The sequence below is a fragment of the Lygodium microphyllum genome, chromosome 26, assembly GCF_053477565.2.
Source record: "Lygodium microphyllum isolate KBCC chromosome 26, Lygodium_microphyllum_v1.1.10, whole genome shotgun sequence".
NCBI classification, from domain to species: Eukaryota; Viridiplantae; Streptophyta; class Polypodiopsida; order Schizaeales; family Lygodiaceae; genus Lygodium; species Lygodium microphyllum.
The window spans coordinates 37,680,196-37,695,918 of record NC_141160.1 but is presented as its reverse complement, the minus strand read 5'-3'; the positions used below and the strand labels follow the sequence as shown (position 1 = coordinate 37,695,918).

The 15,723-nt window shown below is 41.0% G+C and overlaps 1 protein-coding gene and 1 pseudogene across 4 annotated transcripts in view; one reads left to right on the top strand and one right to left on the bottom strand.

Annotated features, from left to right (window-relative positions):
* Positions 1 to 15,723, top strand: part of FAAH (fatty acid amide hydrolase) — a 249,441-nt gene that overhangs the window by 170,395 nt on the left and 63,323 nt on the right. The gene's annotated exons all lie outside the window — the stretch shown is intronic.
* LOC148013157 (uncharacterized) lies at positions 6,728 to 8,094 on the bottom strand (annotated as a pseudogene).

Below are 15,723 nucleotides of genomic sequence, written 5' to 3'. Positions count from 1 at the left end.
TTTAGATAGCTTAAATGATCCTATCAGATGTGGTCAGAGGCCCTTTTGGGGAAAATGGTGTGGCTAATAATATTGCTAAGAAGAAAAATACATTGAAGTGCAAATGCTCAATTGTCTAGCTGGAGCTATCTACAACTCAAAATCCCCTCATATATACAAGCCTCTCAAGGTGGTTTGGGGAGGATGGGGGGTTGTATAGTATCACCAAGGATAGCCATCTTGAAAAGTGAAGAACAGGCCATGGCCAACTGAAGTGTGAAGAAGCTGGTCCTAAAGCTCCCATTGGTGTTGAGAGTTTGTATAGCTACTCTTAGCGGCCATAGAGAGAGTAGATGATGGAGGGCTGGAGCTCTATCAAGATGGCATACATTGGAGGCTCTTGCTGCTGAAAATGATCTAGCAGCATGCATTCCACACACATCACCCTATAAGGCTTTCAATGATTCCCCATACCTCTAGTTGTGACACAATAGGCTCTATTGCATGGTGGCTGGGCAAAGTCTCCAGGTCCACCATGGCACATGAACCAACATCAATGTTGAGGAGCATATCTTGCACATGTGTCTCATACATTAAGAGCATAACCAACATCATTGTTGAAGAGTATATCCTGCAGCTTTGTCTCATATGTTAAGTTGTGGTCCTAGTTGACTAATTGCTAGTGATAGGATGTAAAGAAATGCTCGTCTATGGAATACAAACACAATCGTACAACAAATATAAAGACTAATAAAGAAACATAGTTATGGTTAGGGTTAACACATAGACAATGAATGTGGAAGATAGAAAAATGTAAATGATGAATAAATAGGTACAATGCTCAATGCAGCAAATACACTATGCAAGGTGAAATTGACCCCGGAACTCCTGTGTGCATAGTTACTTGGAGTTTCGGAAACGGCGAAACAAAAACGGTGGGGAAACAGTAGAAATGGAGTTTCGTCTCTAGGAAGAAACGGGGAAACGGGGAAACAAGGATACAAGGAAATATGTAACCCCGATTTAATGTATAATATAGATAATAGATGACAATAAGCCACACTTGTCACTTGATCGAGAAATACTTGACATACATGATTAACATACAATTGATTATTGAGATTGAAATTTGATACTATCATACTAGGTTGGCGGTCCTAAATCCTAACTTCTATAACCTGTTACCTATAGCCTATCAAGATTGTGGGAGAGAAGGAAGGAGTCTCACTCGTAGCTTTCTCACTTACACAATGGGGGAATACACACAAAGGTGGAGGCTGAAAATAGTTTTCCTCTTCTTAGTTGTGTAAGCCAAAAGAACTCTCATACAAAGAAATAGAAGAACCCTATATATGGGTCTCAAACCAAACTCAACTAACTAAGGTGGCATACTAACTGAACCACGAACTAGAGTAGATAAGGATAGCTGTCATCTAGCTATTATTCATGGGCGGTGTACCAACCGCATCTGTAACTAACAAGTCGGTGACATAAATGCACAATGGTCACCCTGGCATATCACGAGTGAAGCTCGATATTTCAACACTCCCCCTCGAGCTCGATCCCAATTCGTGCACACCAAGCAGGTCTCTGAACTTGCGCAGCTTCTCTGCGCCCAATGCCTTCGTGAATATGTCAGCTACCTGATCCTCTGTGCTGACATAAACTAGATCAATAAGACTTAGTAAAACCCTCTTCCGCACATAGTGATAATGCACCTCAATGTGCTTTGTTTTAGCATGATATATTGGGTTATTTGCCAAGTGTATACTACTCATGTTATCTAAATAAATGACAACTAGCCCATCTGTAGGTTGATGCATATCATAAAGTAGCTTATGCAACCAAGCTACCTCACATGCAGCCATTGCATAACCTGGTGGCTGCTCCATATAGACCTCTTCTTGCAAATCACCATGCAATAAGGCATTCTTTACATCCATCTGATGTAAAGACCATCCCTTTGATGTAGCCATAGCAATGAATGCTCTTACGGTTGCCATCCTTGCAACCGGACTGAATGTTTCTTCATAATCAATGCTATATGTTTGTGCACACCCCTTGACTACTAATCTTGCCTTGTATCTGTTCACAGAACCATCTGCATTATGCTTCACCTTATAAACCCACTTACAACCAATTGCATTCTTATCTCCCATTTTTCTTTTCCCATGGCTTGCTCAAAAGAAGTGGGTTCTGGTTCTTGTATCACTTTGACTATATAGGTATAGTGAATGTTTGTAAATCCATTATATTTCAGCCTATCCACAGGATATCTAGCTCTAGTAGACCTACGCAAAGTAGACTCACTTCCAGGTGCTCTCAAAACATCCCTGGTCTTCCTTACTTCAGGTGTAACAATAGAAGGAATATCCAACTCATCATCAATGCTCTGTTCTGAGCCATTGGATTCATCCTCCACATAAGAGTGACCTGCATTCACACCAAACATGGGCTGATCTACCTTTTCTTTTCCTTTTCGTGATACCTCCATACCACTATCTGCATTGCTTTGAGAATATTCTCGTGATCTCAATCTACCTATCCATGGCGAAGAATGTGAACCACTGCTAGAGGACACTCCAGGTCCACTAATATCTTGTGACTGCTGCTGTGAATTCACATTTACTAGTTTATACCAGCTACTCATCTTATCAAAAACATCTCTGCTCACTGTAAACTTACGAGTAGAAGGGTTATAGCATCTATATCCTTTCTGCTGCAGAGAATAACCAATAAAGATGCAGTTCTCAGCTTTTGGATCCAACTTGGATCTCAACTCATCTGGCACATGAACATAGGTAATGCAACCAAAAATATTTAAATGAGAAATATCTGGTTTCCTACCAGTATACCTCTCCTCTGGAGTCATGCCATGTATTGCTGCAGTGGGAGTCCTGTTCATTATGTAGACTGATGTAACAATTGTCTCAGCCCAATAAAAATCTGGTAAGTCTTTTTCATTGAGCATGGCACGAGATACCTCTCCAATATGCCTGTTTTTTCTTTCTGCAATTCCATTTTGTTATGGGGTATGACTACATGAATATTGCTGCTTTATGCCATGCTCCTGCAAGAACCTTGCAAACTCATTTGAGTGATACTTTCCCACTCCATCTGACCTTAGGCATTTTATTTGCAAGCCTGTTTCTTTTTCAACCGTAGCTTTAAGAGTTTTGAAATGCCCAAAAACTTCACTTTTCTTTTTCATAAAATACACCCAAACTTTTTTGCTATAGTCATCAATAAAAGTGACAAAATAATGACAGCTTCCAATAGATGTAGCTTTAGTAGTCCACACATCAGAGTGGATTAATTCCAATGGCTTCTTACTCTCTTAAATATGTTTAGGAAATGGTTTCCTTGCCTGTTTTCCAAATTAACAGGCTTCACATACCTTATGCATTTCTGCAACCTTGAATTTAGGCAATCCTGCAACAATATTTTGGGCCTGCATTTGATTTAAGTCGCTGTACATTAACATAACCAATGCGTTTATGCCAGATATCAATATCTGCAGCTACATTGGTCCCATGTGCAAACGTTGCTGCACTCAATTCAGGCATGTCTGCATCCAACGTAAACATTCTGTCCTTATTTCCTTTTGCTATCAACCGACCTTTATTTTTCATATCCTCAACAAAGCATCCATGAGGATTAAATCTGACCTGCAAGCCTTGCTCAACCATTTGATCAACAGAAACTAGATTCTTGGTGATATTCAATACATGAAATACATCTGACAGGTATTTCTTTTTCCTATCTTACATAGACAAAGGAATTTTTTCAATCTGCAAAATAGGATGTGCAGTATCATCACCAGTCTCCACAAATCCTAGTTTTTCCATTTTCCTTGCATCTTGCATTCATTCTACATGACCTGTCATGTGGTTTGACGCACCTGAGTCAACATACCACACTTCGTTGCTTTCTTCTGCACTTGTCACAGAATTGTTCATGTGTTGCACCATAAACAAATGCTCATTTCTGTCATTACCCTGTCTACTAGAAGATCCATAATTCCCTTGTTGCAATTTTCCATTCATGATGTCATTTTGCTTTTTATAGCAGTCTTTAGCCATATGACCCATTTTACTATAGTAGTAGCATTCAACATTGCTGTTTGCATTTTGGCCTCTTTGCCATCCACCATGACCTCTTTGACTCCCCCTGCCTCTAGAGTTACCACGTTCTCCTCTGTAGGACGGGTTTTCTTGAGTTTGCTGCATATTCTGATTTCTACCACGGCCTCCAGATCGGCCTCCTCTACCTCTGTCTCTACCTCTTCCAACATTTGAGTAGAAGACAGTTTCTTTTGAAGTTCCTCCTGAAGAAGATGCACCACCATTTCTCTACTCCTCAGAAATTAGAAGAGCAATCAACTCCTCAAAATCAGGAAATCTTTCACGGACGGAAATGGATGTTCGGAACTGTGCATAATCCTTTCCTAGACCATTGAAGGTCACGAAACTAAATCATCATCTTCCACTGGCGACCCAATGGAAGCAAGTGCATCTGCAATCTTATTCACCTTCATGTGGTAGTCATTGATGCTTATACTTTCTCTTTGCACATTGTGCAACTCTTGCTTGAGCTGCATTTTCCTAGCTTGCGTATTTGTGCTATACATTTTTGACAGTATCCCATGCCTCCTTTGGCGTACTTGCATCCTGAATATGCACAATCATAGAGTCTGAAACACTGATAGATAGCCAGTGCATAACTTTTCTGACTCTCTCATGACATCCTTTAAATGCCTACATTTGCTGTTGATTGGGAACCTCGTAAGGAAATTCGTCATTTTAAACTTCCATGCTTGGAAGTTGTTCTTGTCAAGCTTTTCAGTGACAATCTGTGAAAGAGAATCAGACACCATTACAAAACACTGCAAAAAATTATGTCACTATAAAAAACACAGCTTCAGCCTCACAAGGGCAAATCTGCAAAACTGACGAAAGTGGTATTTGACCATACAGTCACTTTCTAGTGACGATTTTGCATCAATAGGCAACAAGGATGATTCTGTAACTCCCAATGTCTCTGCGCACAGGCATACGATGCAATTTCTACGGTAACTTTTCACCGACCTGTAGAACAATGGTCGCACAGCATAAAACAAGGCCTTTTCCTGAGTGCGTGCCAAAAACTTCCGCCTCCAAAACAGGCCCCGAAATGGCCTCAAATAAAAAAAACAAAGCTACACCACGAAGGGCGTCTCAATCTGAGACAATGCACTCTTGCACTTTTCGGCTGCGCTACCTACAGAGACTTGCTCCCAAAACAAAAAAATGAAAGCAACACTGGTCCTCTTACCAGAACACCATGAACTTGGTTTGCTTTCTTGAGCTCCTTACCAGGAACAAGGCTCTGATACCATGTCAAGATTGTGGGAAAGAAGGAAGGAGTCTCACTTGTAGCTTTCTCACTTACACAATGGGGGAATACACACAAAGGTGGAGGCTGAAAACAGTTTTCCTCTTCTTAGTTGTGTAAGCCAAAAGAACTCTCATACAAAGAAATAGAAGAACCCTATATATGGGTCTCAAACCAAACTCAACTAACTAAGGTGGCATACTAACTGAACCACGAACTAGAGTAGATAAGGATAGCTGTCATCTAGCTATTATTCATGGGCGGTATACCAACCGCATCTGCAACTAACAAGTCGGTGATATAAATACACAACGGTCACCCTGGTATATCACGAGTGAAGCTCGATATCTCAATATAGCCTGCACCAATTTCCAAAATCAAAAGATACATCAGGATTCATACAGTATACTTAAACTTTGAATTGGCAAGTGCCAAGCACACTCTAAAGATATTCATAGATCACACTTTAAAGATTAGATCATTACAATTTACATGTAATATGATAATAGATATACATGAATCACAAAAACACCTAGAGGCTGGATCATATTCATGAATCATGAAAAAAAGATACAAGAGCATAAAAGATAAGTTGATAACTAATGATCCATAAAACACCATGGTCTATTGAGTCCTCAATCAATGACCATAAACATAAATGATAAGACATAGTCACACAAGAGAGCATTTGTCTGAACTTTGAAGAGTCAAGACTCAAGTCTCATCAATGATCACCCTTCTCAGCATCTGCATCACTACCACTAGCACTGCCAGATGCACTGACAAAAGCAATATCTGACTCAGAGTGGTCATCGGCACTACGAAATGAGGGCGAGGGTACATTTTTTGAAGTGATGGCACCCTTGCTTGTTGACCTTGACCTCCGTGAAGCTTGTGTGTGGTGCGCTGGAGATGACATCTCCTCATATAGCATGGTATAAATGTCTAGCTCCTCTCTGGGAATGTTTGGAATGTCCTTCATTTTCTCAATGTCAATCTTGTCAACATTCACCTGGCAAGGCTCAGGAGATGAAGATGTGTGCTCGAGGAGGTGAAGATTACAATGACAGTACACAAGTCTCTCAAGCTATGCTACAGTTGAATGGTTCCTCTTCTTTGTGTGGAAGAGGGTCCAAGTGCTCCAGTCTCTTTCACAAGGACCTGAGCTGCAATCTTGTGAAAGAACTCGAATGGCAAGATGTTTCTGCCAATCACATGACAAAAACAAGAAAAAAATATTATAATTGATTCTTGTATCATGATTCATGTTTGTCCTGAAGCTTGAAAGTTGAGTCTAGACTATGGTTTATGGGTTAGCCTACTTACCAAGGTAGGTGCGGATGTCCCATATTTCTCCCACCAAGACAGGCTGCAACTATGTCTCTCGAAGCTCTGTTGTAGGGCGACCAAAAGAGAGACTCCTATTTCGAAAGAGGAGAAGATCATCCTCTAGCCTTCTCAGCATCTGCACATCTCCTCCTGCCCTCTTTGAGAAATACTCCCCTCAATGCCATGCTCTAGCTCCTCATTCTCATATTGCATCTCATCACGCCATAGAGGATGCAATACGTGTGCAACAACATGGATTGGTCTATGAAACCAATCCCATCGCGTGTTCCACACACATTGAAGCTCCTCAATCCTACATTGACACATATATAAGTTTATAACAAATTACAATCATAAATACACACACAATTAGTGTCTTCTAGACTCTAAAAATAAGTTAATACCACAATGGAAAAAGTTAAAACTTTAAAAGGAACTTACTTTGAGCGAGAAAGATAGGCATTGCTCCCAAAAGCCTCTCCAATCTTATCCATGTACTCATACAACAATCCCATGGTACTCCCCTCCATGTCAGTGAGGCTTGATGGACTTCACAAAAGCTTCAGCCTCCAAGAACCATGTCTCATCCATAGCGTATCGTGCAAAAGCCCTATAGTGTATATCTTGATGCTTAGGCATGGCTGACCACTCTCTGGACACAACTGTGCCCATTAAGCCCTGGCGCACTCGCACAATCCGCTCAACAACTATAAATATATATGCAAAGCGTGTGCTGGATGGCTTTAGCAACTCAAGGTCACTGTGTGCACGATAGATGCTCAACACTTTAGGCCTCTTGGTGACAAAGTTCACCATGGACTTTGCAGTAGTAAGAATAGTGTCTACCCAATTCAATTTTTGCAAGTCCTCCATCAATAAATCAAGAGTGTGATACACACATAGAGTCCATCTAATCTTGGGATAGGCAGCCTCAAGCATTTGCCCCATGGAAACACAATTGGAACCATTATCTGTAATCACCTGCACCACATTTTTTGGCCCTATCTCCTCAATGGCTGTGCGTATATGTCCATAGATGTACGAGCCTCTGATTACTGTACTAGGAGCTGAAGCATCAATGGCTCTCAAGAACATTGTCCCCTTGCATGAGGACACTAGAATGTTATAGACATTGCGTTTACGTACATCTGTCCACCCATCACATAACACAGTACATCTATACTTTACCCAAGTGGCCTTAAATGGTTCTAACTGAGCCTGTATACGCATCTTCTCATTTTTCGGTTCTCCTGTGCGCATACCATCATAGGATGGACCTTCCCACTCGCATCCAATATGGCTAACGGCCCTCATGGCTGATCTCCATCATGGCGTTCGCAATACATAAAAAGGTATAGCACACTGTATAAAGCAGCGAGTGAGCTCCCTAGTAGCCTCTTGAATAGCTTGCTTTTGCAAGCTTGCCTGAATGCTTGCCTTTTGAAGTGACCCTTTACCGGCCTTGCCACTGTACTTGTACCAACTCCACTTCCACTACTAGTGGACCTTGCCAATGGAGTCTTGTGCGCCCCAGCCCCTCCCACTGAAGCTGCATCTGACTCCAATGTAGCTCTACTCCTCTTTGATGGCCCTGTTGCTGCAGAAGCTACATCATCTACTCCTCTCTCCCCTATAACTGATGCACTTTGATTGCCTAAACGACTTAGCTTCCACGCTTGAAGAGAAGCCTTCACGTCTGCGAGTACATTTGGGCATAGGCCTATGTCTTTATTTGCCACATGTACAAGATGATCTTTGATCCTTGTGGCTGCCCCTCCTCTTTCAATGCCACAATAATTACATCTCCATTGCTTGGAGCCACCACTACCTCTATACTCGGTGAGAATCGTCACATGATCCCATGCAGCATCCTTCACCATGATGAGTGCAGGGCCCAGGCTGCAGCGTGAGATGGTCACAGCTTCATGAATCAGAATCACGATTCACAAGCTACAACCTACAACCACATAGAAATTTGAGATAGAAGATTTGAGATGAGAGAGAGAGAGAGAGAGAGAGAGAGAGAGAGAGAGAATGCGAGTGCATGTGTGTGTGTGGCTTTGGAGTCCTCTGTTGACAAAGGAGCAGGCCTGACAGAGTGGAGAGAAGAAACATAGGCAGGTGAAAGGCGATTGGAATGTGGGAGTCGGGGTGCGCTCACGTTCGGGCCAAAGTTTTGCCCCAAATCGCAGTCTGCAGAAACGCTGTAACGTTTCTAAAACGCCAAAAACGGCATTTCGTGTAACTATGCGTGCGTGTTGAGGACAGGGGCAAAAGAGTATGAGTAGAAGAGTGTGTTGTACTTTGTGGAATCCCGAAATGCAGCAAGCAGCCTCCGAAAGTGTCTAGCAGTAGCAAATGTAGCATGTGTTGGCTGGATTAGTGTCAAACAAGAAGTGAACAATGTGGAATCTGCAAATACAGGTGTGTTTGGGCAGCAGCATCTAGATCAAAATGCATCAGCTTGGGGCTGTATTTTCAGCAGTATGGCAGCAGTGAGGTGTGAACACAGCTTAAAGTGCTGATGTCAGCACATGCCAACAGTAGGGACAACAGTATGATAGCTCCAGGAATTGAGAGACAGCAAAATGCAGGCTGATGCAGCAGTCGCCAGGCTGAGAATAGTCACCAATAGTAGTGGAAGGCTTGATAGTAGGTGCCAGATTGTAGACATCAATGATGGACAGCTCCAATTGAGATATCCTCCGCGACTAGGATATGGACAACAAGGAGAAGGCATGGATGCTCATTGGCTGCCTAGTGGCCTCCAAGGGCCTGCAAAGGTGGATGAAACCACAGTGGACTATGCTTTTTGTTTTGTTTTGTTTTGTTTTGTGGAATGAATTTTAATCTTGGATTGGATTTAACATTAAGTGTGGATTTTCGATTAGTTTTTGTCCTATTGAGTAATTTATGTTCCTAGAGGAGAATAAAGGGATGGTGAAATCTAGAACCATCACAAAAAAGACAAGCTGTCCTAACCACAATTGGGTATTGGTGATGAAGAATTCTATGGAGGTATGTGGTGAAGCAAAAACAATAGGTGGTAGCAAAGGGAGACTGCCTTGTGAGTTGCCATGAATACGGTGGATCCAAACTCGACCACTCCAAAAGACCAAAAAAGGATATATGTGTATAGATGCATATTTATAAGAACATAATGCTAGTAAATGAGGTTATGCAAGAGACAATGCAAATCATCATGGTCATGTAAAATGATATGTAATAGTGCCACTTGGATAGTACCATTGCAGGGAATTGTTTACATGTCCAAACACCCTTTTACAATCATAGTCATCTAGAGGATATGGATAATGATACAATATACAAATAATAAAGGTTTGTGAAGCAATGATGAATCAAGGTCCTATTACCCTCAAGAGAATAAGGCCATTCCTCTCAATGTGGAAGGCAAAGTGAGAGGGAATCACCCTCTCGCCTTTAGTCTAAAGTAGTAGGGGAGATTGCACCCATGCCAATCTTGGTAACAAGTACCAAAGAATTGGCGATTGAATGTTTTGGTCAATATGTCTATTAAATTGTTTGATGTAGACATAAACTCTTGGCAGATGGTGCCTAAAATGGTAGTGTGGATCAACATGTTGCATGTGTGGACTGATAATTGGGTTACCAACTAGTGCATTGACACTTTGGTTATTGCAGTAGAGGACGGTTAGTGAAGCAAATGCAAAGTGTAAAATTGCTAGTAATCCCCTTAAGTAGATAGCCTTTACAAGGCCACATAAAATAGATCCATTATAGTTACGGTTCCGGCTTCCAAGCCATGATATCATACCGCAACTCTTCCTTTCAAAGTCATATTAAAGAATGTCATAAGACATCCTTCATCCTGAATGTGGCAATTAAAAATTAACTTTTGGAACTCACTAATATGAAGCTCTTTATCCTCTTCTACTAACCCGTTGAAAATACGCAGAGAAAAACCAAGGGTTGGCTGTCGGTATCGCAAACGATTGCACCTTAGTAATGACTGGGTTTGCTCTAAGGGTTTGTATTGGTGGGACTACATTGTTAGAACTTGAAATAGGTTGACTTTTTAGGGAAAAAGGAACACTAGAGCTTCCTCCTCCCCCTAACAGATTGACTAGGGTAGTAGGGTCAATAAGACCTCTACCTCTTAGGGATATTGGATTGTTACGCCTAGGAGAATACCTCCGAAGGATCTCTGCTCTCTATCTAATCCTTTCAGCTCTTTCTTAATGTTGAATCTCAACTTGATGTTTTCTATCAAGATATATTGGATCTATCTCAACAGTCTTTGGCATACACTAATCGACTAGGTCCCTATTAGCCAAGGTTCAAAAACTGCATGCCCAAAGAAAAGATGTAGCCTCCATGAGAATGCGGAGTATCGAGATCTCTAGCTTATCCGAAAGAAAGTATCCTTGCAAAAACCAAACTATGACCATATGTCAAACTATAATAAAAAAGTACACCGAACATATCTCAACATATACATGCAAGCAATCCAATGTGACATTTTTGGTGCATTAAAATATTGACTAAGTATAGAGATATAATATACAAGATTTGACTTAGTGTGAATCAACCAAAAAAGTTTTCCTACTACAGATTGGTAGATGTGCTGACCTAGGGTATTTGTAGAAAGCTTCATAGTGGGATCAAGAGGTATGGCCACAGGTTGTGTCTGATTAGTGCAACATTGCTCAACTAATTGAAGAGTGTACTTTTGTTGTGAGACAAAAATACTATCCCCAAATCGAACTGCCTCCATCCCCAAGAAATAGGAAAATTGACTAAGATTAGTCATCTTGAAAGTTAGACATTTATATTTGCTATGATAGCAGAATCTGAGGCTGTGATAAGTAAATCATCAATATATAAAAAAATATGGTTGATCCCCTCTGAAGTGATTTTTACATATAAGTTCGGATCATAAGGGGTAGAATGATATCCATGAGTGTGAAGGAACTCGTCTATCCTATGGAACGGAGATCGCAATGCTTGCTTCAGTTCATAAAGAGCTTTCCACAAATAACCTCATATTTACAGTCAATAGAAGGAAATTGGAGAGAGATTGCTCCACATAGAGTTTCTTCTGTAAATAATCATTCAAGGCACTTTTGGCATCTATCTGGTAGATTGGCCAATTGTGATGAGCAGCTAGTGCAATCAACAAACAGAATGATGCCAATTGCATAGTGGGTGCAAAGGTCTCCTCATAATCTATACCATACTTTTGTTGAATACCTTGACTACAAGGTGAACCTTGTATTTATCCAAAGTTCCATCAACTTTCAATTTGGTCCTATAGATCCACTTGGTCATGATGACTTTCTTGTGGCTTGGACGATCCACCAATGTCAAAGTATCATTTTGGTCAATGCTCGCAAGCCCCTTTTCCATGGTCTCATGCCATTGGGAAAGGTTAAGAGCCTCGTATCAAAGAATGAGTTTATCTCATATCATTCGAGATAGAAAATAGAAAGAGAGATGGATAGAGCTAAGAATGAATTTGCCTCATATCATATGACCAACTAACTCATCATCCTAGCACGATTTAGTTATAAAGGGTGACTTTCTACGCAACCATCGACTATTGTATCGTTAAAAGGAAACTCAAAAGCTTCATTGTGTGTTACGTAATGAAGGGACTTTTTATTGATAATTGGTTGTTTTTGAGTGACTTGCTCAGAGCAAGCGCTTTTTAATGCTTCTTCTTTGCTCTTCTTAGACTTAAACTTTGCAATTCCATCATCACGGGGTCAAAGAAGAAGCACAACAAAGCCACGACTTTGAGCATGATAGTGAAAAATCAACTAAGCTGCAAGCCAAAAAGTATCCATTCATCACGCAACATAGAGACATTATCTTTTGAGCAATCAAATTTTAAGAATACTTGAACTTCTCTCCGGGTTAGAATGCGTTATACAATTGTTAACTTTTATTTATCATTGCATGTGAATACACATTATTGTGTGTAAAAGTGCATGTTTAGGTGTGAACACCTGTTATACCAATTAGCATTAAATAAGGGTCAAAGGATTAGCTAAATGCTAAGGGTCAAAATACTAGCTACAAGTCTTAGCCTATATATTCAAACGCTATCACTTGTACTATCATCCCACATATCACATCTATCATTATGAATCTATTTCTTTCAGTTGTGTACCTGCAAGAGTACTCTCTCTCTCTCTCTCTCTCTCTCTCTCTCTCTCTCTCTCATGAAGTTACATCCACCATAGCTTGCTAGTAACACGAGAGCTCCATACCCAATAGTGATATCAAAGCCACATCTCACCACCGTTGTGTTCACCTCACCTCTGTTGCTGTTCGTGCACCGCTTCAATTGCCCATCATTAGCAATACCCCTGTAGAGGAATAGGAAGAAGAAGAGCATTGCTACGGATAGCTTGAGCGCTGTCCTGGAAGGTTCGATATCCAGACCATCAGCTTTTGCTGCTCTGTGAATCTGACATGGCTTCACCTGCAGACCCATCACCAACATGACGTACTATGTACCACACAATCCTACTATCTCCTGTCATCACTTTGTCTGTTGCATCATTTGTCCTGTAGATCGTCAAGTAGCCCTGCTTCATTCGCTTGCCTGTCTCCAATACATCACCGTGACACACAATTGACGACTTGAGTCGACACTTGCTAGCATGTCGACATGTGCCGTACATTAGATCACGTGCTACGTCACACACCTCGAGCCCATCCATGTCGTGAGTTGGGCGACTTTTCACCATCCACGACAGCCTGGCGCTCGCAGCGAGTAACTTTAAAAGCTAATCTTTGATCCTTTCAAAGATTAAGGTTTCAAATCTTATTCACACATTTTGTTTAGGGGCATTCCATATGAAATTGGGGATTTAAAATATTTGGTCGAAATTTCACGAATTTTGTCATTAAAATCCAGGCCTTTTTACACTAGCTATCAAATCTCACTTCAATTCACTTGTGTTTACCCAAACTTATTCCTATTTTTCTTTTCCCCTTAAAAATTTTGTCACAAAATCTGGGGCTTTTCAATTTCATCCCTCCCCATGGTATCTATCATCGAGATGTTAAGATATTGCATCACAATTGAAAAATTTTCGGGCATCTGATTCTCCATTTGGAAGACAAAGATTCAACTTATACGTATGTAGGGGAGTGCATGAAGAGTTGTGTCCAGTAATGAGCCAAAGCATGTTTTGCAGGGGAACCCCCAACTTTATTAAGAATGGCTTGAGAAGAACGAGAGTGCATTCGTCATCATCGGGCTAGGTCTCTTTGATAAACTTCTTCATCACCTTGATCTCACAAAAACAACAAAAGAGGTGTGGGACAGCCTTCAAGTCACATTTGGGAGAGAGATTAATAATTCCAAATTATTTGTAAAGTGGCAATTGTCTAGCATCTCCTACAATCCTTCAGAGACTCTTAAGCAATATCTATATCATTTAAGTCTTGTTTATCAACAATTGATCACTCTCAATAGTCGTCTGGATGATGATGATTAAAAGATTGTACTTCTTAATAGCTTGATGAGAGAAGCACAATTCCATGAAACTGTGACAGCTCTTAAGGTAGCTGGAGGAATGAAATACGAAAGGTACAACAAAGATGTTGACATAGCCCTTGCAACCTTCTACACTAAGAAACAACCACCCAAGTGTTGATATTGCAACCATATTGTTCACATTGTTGATCGATTCTACAAAAAAGACAAATAGCAAGACAAGCAACACGCCCAACATGCCGCTCGTAATACCTTATTTGATAGTGACTCTAATGAGAAGAGAAAGTATGCTTGTACTCTATGCTGGTTTCTCCAATAGGATGGCCAATCCCAATTGGAGGTTCTATCCTTGCAAAATTAGTAGGTTTGTGCACCAAACCTAAAGGGAATAATCCTAAAGGGAATAGTCAACATTACCTTCTAGTTGTTGTTGGATCTATCAACATGGATCAAATACTCAACTTGTGAAATCTCATATTGTCGGTAGACTCCATGGTAGTTTGATGTCTCTACAATGTTGAAACCTTGTGGTACAAGCTATGAGGCCCACTCCTACTCAGTTCTTGGCCTAGGTTACTCTAAAGACTGAAGTGGCAATGATGTGCTTAAATCCATCTTCCCTTTGATATCTTGTTTGTGATGACAAGCTTTCCAATCAAAAGCGTAAGTTTCCATAGGGAGTACCTAGCGTTGATATGATGTAAAGAAATACTCATCTACAGATAACAAACACAATCATACAACAGAGCACTAAGTGATAAAAGAACTCTATAGGGTTGGGGTAACTCAAAGACATGAACACTACAGATGAATGAACAAGTAATGAATAAATACAATGCTCAATGCAGCAAACACAATATGCAAGGTGAATACTAAGCCTCGAACTCGCGTCTCTAGGACTAGGGCAAAGAGTATGAGCTAGGGTGTGTGTTCTACTCTAACGGATCCCAAAATGTAGTAGATAGCCTCCAAATTTGTCTGGTAGCAGTAAACACAAATTTGGAGTTTGGATGCTAGATGTCATTGGGACAGCTGGCTGGAATCAGCCGGAAAGAAGCATGTGACAACTCCTGCACCAAAACACAGTAGATTTGATGATGTGGCAGGCTGTATGGCAGGTCAGATCAGCAAATGCAAGTGCCAAGCTTATGTCAGCTGTAGGATGACTGCTGCTGAGTGAAAGTGCAGGCTGATTCTTCTCCCACAGATGCAAATGTAGGCAAGGAAGAGTGCTGAATAAGAGTGTGAACCAGCTGGACAATGGTGGACAGCAGGGAGCAGCCTGTCTAGTGGTGGACACAGTGCAGCCTCAAACTGAGATATCTACTGGAGAGGGGTGTGGACAATAGAGAACATGCACCAACAATTTGCAAAACAAGATGGGGCTGAATGGTGGGCAGCTTGTCTATTTATAGATGAGTGAATCCTCCCAAATTAGGGTTTGGCAAGGGTTGTCTCCGTACGTAGTAAGGACTAATCCGTACGGTACGGTACGGTACATATCCGTACGATTTAGTACGAAAACATGGGCACTTTTTGGCCACTCTACT